General features: G+C 40.6%; 1 protein-coding gene across 1 annotated transcript in view; it reads left to right on the top strand.

The window, feature by feature from the left end:
• The window catches only part of LOC105530243 (contactin-associated protein-like 2), a gene marked incomplete at its 5' end in the record, with an annotated part of 1,172,010 nt that overhangs the window by 1,018,279 nt on the left and 148,460 nt on the right, over positions 1–5,271 (top strand). The window lies entirely within an intron of this gene.

Genomic DNA, 5,271 nt, shown 5'->3' on the forward strand with positions numbered 1-5,271 from the left:
TAATTCAGGAAGTCTGGAGCAGGACCTGAGATGCTACAAGGTATGGCTGCCACTGCCAGTAGCCTTGGAATGGCTACAAGGTGTTGCCACTGCCAACAGGCCACACTTAGACCAGCAACCTTACATAGCAGCATAGTGAACAGCACAGACTTTGGAATCACACACACCTGGGTCCAAATCCCAGCTTTCTCCCTTACTAACCATGTGCCTTTGGACAAGTTCCTTAACCTCTCTGGGCTTTCACTTCTCACCCAAATCCTTACCTCAGCTGCACATGAGAATAATTGCAATGACATCACTGAGTTTACTCTAATAAAGCCTGATTGTCCCCAGTCCTTGCACATAGCCAGAGCTCTCTAAGTGTTAGCTACCACCATCATTCTTATACCCATTTGCTGTGGAAAAAGTGGCAGGCTTGATATCAGAAAAGCTCTACCCATCTTCCTGTTCCATGTTCCTGTCCCTGTACCCTTGACTTCATGCCTTTTCTTGGAGAGGCATGAAGACTGTCTCAGGTGACAGTGTAGCATCCATCCATTTAGCTTCTCCTAGCTTGGAGGTGCTGGCCACAGTACTTGATGAGAGCTCAACTGCATTTTCTGAGTCCCCAAGGGCAATGTCCTTCTACATAAGCAAGCTCTCATTTCCCTCTCATCATGTGGACCTCAGCTTCGATGTTAATTCTTCCTGGAGGACTTTCTTGTCCACTCAGCTGACATAGCCACTCACACCTCCCCATGTCCTTCTTAATTTTCTTCACAGAACGTGCCACTCCCTGGAATTATCTCTGCAATGCATGACCCAATTCTGACATTAACTGCCCTGAGTTAGCACAGCCTTCACAAGTTAAGAGTACAGTCCCCAACAAGACAGCCTTCTCTTCACACACCAGCTGCAAGCTTGGGGGGTTCTTAAGCCACTCACATTTCTGACCAACTGACTACAAAGTTGGGGGTTCCTACTATTCTTTCAGGGTCAATAATTTAGTAGAATAACTCACAGAACTCACAGAACTCAGGAAAGTACTTACTTATAATCAGAGTTTTGTTATAAAGGATACAAATCAAGTCTAGACAAATGAAGAGATGTACAGGGTGAGGTCTGCGGAAGCGTCAGAGACAGAGCTTGCATGTCCTCTTCCTGTGAAGTCAGAATTGTAAGAGTTAAAGAAAGTGGAAAGAAACACAAAAGGTGGCTCAACAGTCAAAGACAGGTTTATTTTGGAGAATAAACATCAGAGGGTCTTCTTGCCTATTTCAATCAAGAGCACTCTCTCTTACAGACTAAGAGTATTTAAGGGCTTTAGGGTGAGAGAGCTTATTATAGGCTTGAAATGTTTCTGTGTGGAAGAGAAGTTTATTGCAGGGTTGAAATGTCTCTGGTTGGAGGGGAGGTTTTCTTGGGACTGACATCTCTCCAGCCTCTCTGGCCAGAGGGGAGATTAACTTGGGGCTGGCACGTCTCTGGTGGGGGAGGGATTTAGAGTTGGAATGTTTCTGGTCAGAGATATCATTTGTGGTTTATGGTCATGCTGACCTTAGCCTGATGCCCTTTGAACTTAGGCGATTTTTTATCAAGGGGATCTTTAAAATGGCTGTGCTGGTACAAGATGGTGATGTTCCTGCTCTGTCAAGAATTCCCCACTCTCCTGGTACACCAGTGTGCATCACCAACCAGTGATGCTCACCCAGGCTTTGGGTGTTCAGAGATGTATTGGGATCTCATTCTGTAATCAAGATTGATGAAATCATTGGCCACATGATTAAACACAATGTTTAGCACCCTTTTCCCCTCCTTCCTAGAGATCAGGCTGATATCAGGAAGCTCAAATCCTCAACCCTCTATCAGGTGGCTGGTCTTCCTGGCACACCCAGTCCCCATCCTGAAACCACCTAGGGGCCCACCATGAGTCACCTTATTGGCATGGACCCAGGCATGGTCCCAGGGGCTCACTATGAATAACAAACACTCCTATCACTTGAGAAAGTCCTAGGGTTTAGAAGCTTGGTCCCAGGAACCTGGGACAAAGACCAAATTAATGACCTGTTATGAGTCAATCTCTTTTATCTATTTATTTGCATTATTGTCACCATCATCCCTTACAGTAGACAGGAATCTCAGGCAGAAGTCTGTATCACAGTGCCAAGGACAATGCCTGCCACATTGAGGCACTCAGATATATGTTCATTAAATTAATATGAATGGTTAAATAACCACAAAAGATGATTTAAATAAGCATTTCCAAGTAACAATGGAGGCAGTGCCATGAGGCACTTCATGATAAATTACAGAAAACTTGCGCAGACAATAATTGTTATAAAGGTCCAAGAGAAGCGTTATCACTTGATTTATATGCACAACTATTTTTAACCTGAACAAGGTTTTGCACATTTATTCATCTTAACTGAATGAAAATTTTTATTCCTTTGTACCTTGAAAATCCCTTGAATCTGATGATTATCTTCAAATTAAGGATTAAAAAAATTCTTTTGCTAAGTTTTTTTACATTCTCTGGCAATTCTAAATTAAGATGCACATGAAGTATTAAATTTATAGAACTCATTGTTTAATCTAAATTAGATTAACCCCCTTGGCCCTTCAGAGATCCAAGTAGACTCTTCCATACTTTTGTTTATCCATGTCTCAAGGTTATTACTGACAAAATTACAATTAGTCAGTACTTCATATCCATTGTTAGGGTGCAAAGCTGTGAGCTATAAACTACCTCACTCTGGCATAATTAAAACCGTGTTCCAGTTCACCTATTTTATGATACCTACTTGGCTTTTCATAAAGCTTCTTTTCACACTCCTAACTACATGCAGGCCTGGGAAACTTGGAAACTTTATTGACAAAAACTTTAAACATAAGCTCCTTCTTGAAGTTTGCTGACAGTTCTGTTACAGCAGTCTTACTATCATCAGGATAAAAACAAATTGTACTAAAGTATTGTAAAAATGTAAGATTTGTATTACTACCTCTTTTTTTTTTTTTTTTTTGAGACAGAGTCTAGCTCTGTCACCCAGACTGGAGTGCAGTGGCATGATCTCAGCTCAGTGCAACCTCCGCCTCCTGGGCTCAAGCAATTCTCCTGCCTCAGCCTTCCGAGTAGCTGGGATTACAGGGGCACATGCCACCATGCCCAGTTAATTTTTGTATTTTTAGTATAGGTGAAGTTTCACCATGTTGGCCAGGCTGATCTCAAACTCCCGACCTTAAGTGATCTGCCCACCTCGGCCTGCCAAAATGCTGGGATTACAGGTGTGAGTCACCATTCCTAGCCTGTATTTCTATCTCTAAAATAAATCCTAGTTTGGAAGTCACCAGGTATGTGTACATAGGAAATAGTGCATCTGAATTGGCTTTTACCTACTGGCATGACAAATTGCTCTTTGGAATAGATGCCTAGTCCCCAGTTAAGAAAAGGGGATTCCTGTGTCCCATCCATAGTTTATCATTGAGTAAGTCCAAAGGCCAGTTGTGCTAAAGTAAATGAATGTCTTCAAACTAACCTATAAGGGGTGGTGGGAATATTAGTTGCTAGACCAACACTTACTCAAGAATCTCTCTCAGTCTCTAAGGGTGAACAGAGCAACTAGACTTGGAGAGGACTGCTTAATCTTTTTATGAAAAAGTCATATGCCAATTAAGAATCTAGCCATGCCTCCTTCAGGGTTTTCTTGACTTACTCAAGCTTTAAACAATGAAGTGGCTCAATAATCTATTCTGTAATCCCTATGTGTAATGTATTAAGTATTCCTTAATTCAATTTTAGTAGATTACCCTAATCAATTTGTTTTCTGGTATTTAAACCTTTAGAATTTAATTATATGATACTGAATAGGATGCAAATTATGACTTGAGCTTAAAAGATGGCCTTTTATTTCACAGAAAAGAAATTTATATGTCTCGAGTATTTTGCTGTGGTATTCTCATTGACATAGCTGAGATAATAATGTAACCAGTTCATGAAGTCAGGATTGCTATGAGAGAACCCCATTACTGGGTGCTTGGTTTGCTCTTTTGGTTTAGCCAAAGATACTAAATTTGCTCTGACTTCCTCAGTATTCTCCATTTTAAAAAAAGCAAAAACCAACACTTTGTATTAAATAACCTAAACCTTGGCATTGAACTTGTAAAAAGAGAAAATGACCTGAACATTAGAGCCAAGAAGATACTCTGTTGTATTTTACTTTGTTACTTAGGTATCTTTATTTATTCTTTATTTATGTGTTTCAAAAAGACATAGCTTTCCTCTTAATCCTTCAACTCTACATATGGAAAAATTCATTTGTTATTATTTAAGTACAATAGACAGATAGATGCTCCAAAATTAAGTCTGAGCATTTTATTTGCCTGCAGAACTGACAGTTTGCTTGGCTTATGCTGATAATCCCAAAAAGAAGTCACTTGTGTCTTGAACATCCATAGGAAATAAAACTGTAGTTCAGGGTAATATCTATAAGAAAGCCAACTTTACACCTTCACTTAGGTGTTGAGAAAGAGAATGAGCTATTGATTCACCCTGAACTTTAGATGGCCGTATCACATCTGAAACCAGTCATTTCGTGATGGGCAGTATTAAACCCAACTTTGTCTTATAACTTTACAAATTAGTGAGTTATGTTGTTATGATAAGAGATCCCAACAAAAGTATCTCAGTTTGGAACGTCAGTTTTCAGGATGTTGTATATCTGAGAACGCTTCTCCACTGCTCCTCTAACTCCTCTAGCCTACCTAACTTTAATAGCCAGGCCTCCTTCCTACCTGTTTACTTCCCCCTTCACAAGAAGCACCTATTAAGGAATCAAGAAAAAAAATGGGTGACACTTATTTTCAGAATAAAGTAATATAGTCTCTACCATTTCTGCTTTCACACAGATTTGCCCTTCCTTCTGGCACAATTACACATACACACACACACACACACATAAACACACGCAGATATACTTACGTAAGCACATATGCAGGTATGCTTAGAATTTAGCATTAGGCTGGGTGCAGTGGTTCACACTTATAATTCCAGCACTTTGGGAGGCCAAGGTGGGAGGATTGCTTGAGCCCCAGGAGTTTGAGACCAGCCTGGGCAACATAGGAAGACCCTGTATTTACAAAAAAATAAAAATAATTAACCAGGTTTGGTGGCACATGCTTATGGCCCAACTACTTGGGAGGCTGAGGCAGAAGGATCACTTGAGCCCAGGAATTTAAGACTGCAGTGAGCTATGATTGTGCCACTGCACTACAGCTTGAGTGACAGAGTAAGACCAG

The sequence above is a fragment of the Mandrillus leucophaeus genome, unplaced genomic scaffold (assembly GCF_000951045.1).
Source record: "Mandrillus leucophaeus isolate KB7577 unplaced genomic scaffold, Mleu.le_1.0 Scaffold808, whole genome shotgun sequence".
Taxonomy (NCBI): Eukaryota; Metazoa; Chordata; class Mammalia; order Primates; family Cercopithecidae; genus Mandrillus; species Mandrillus leucophaeus.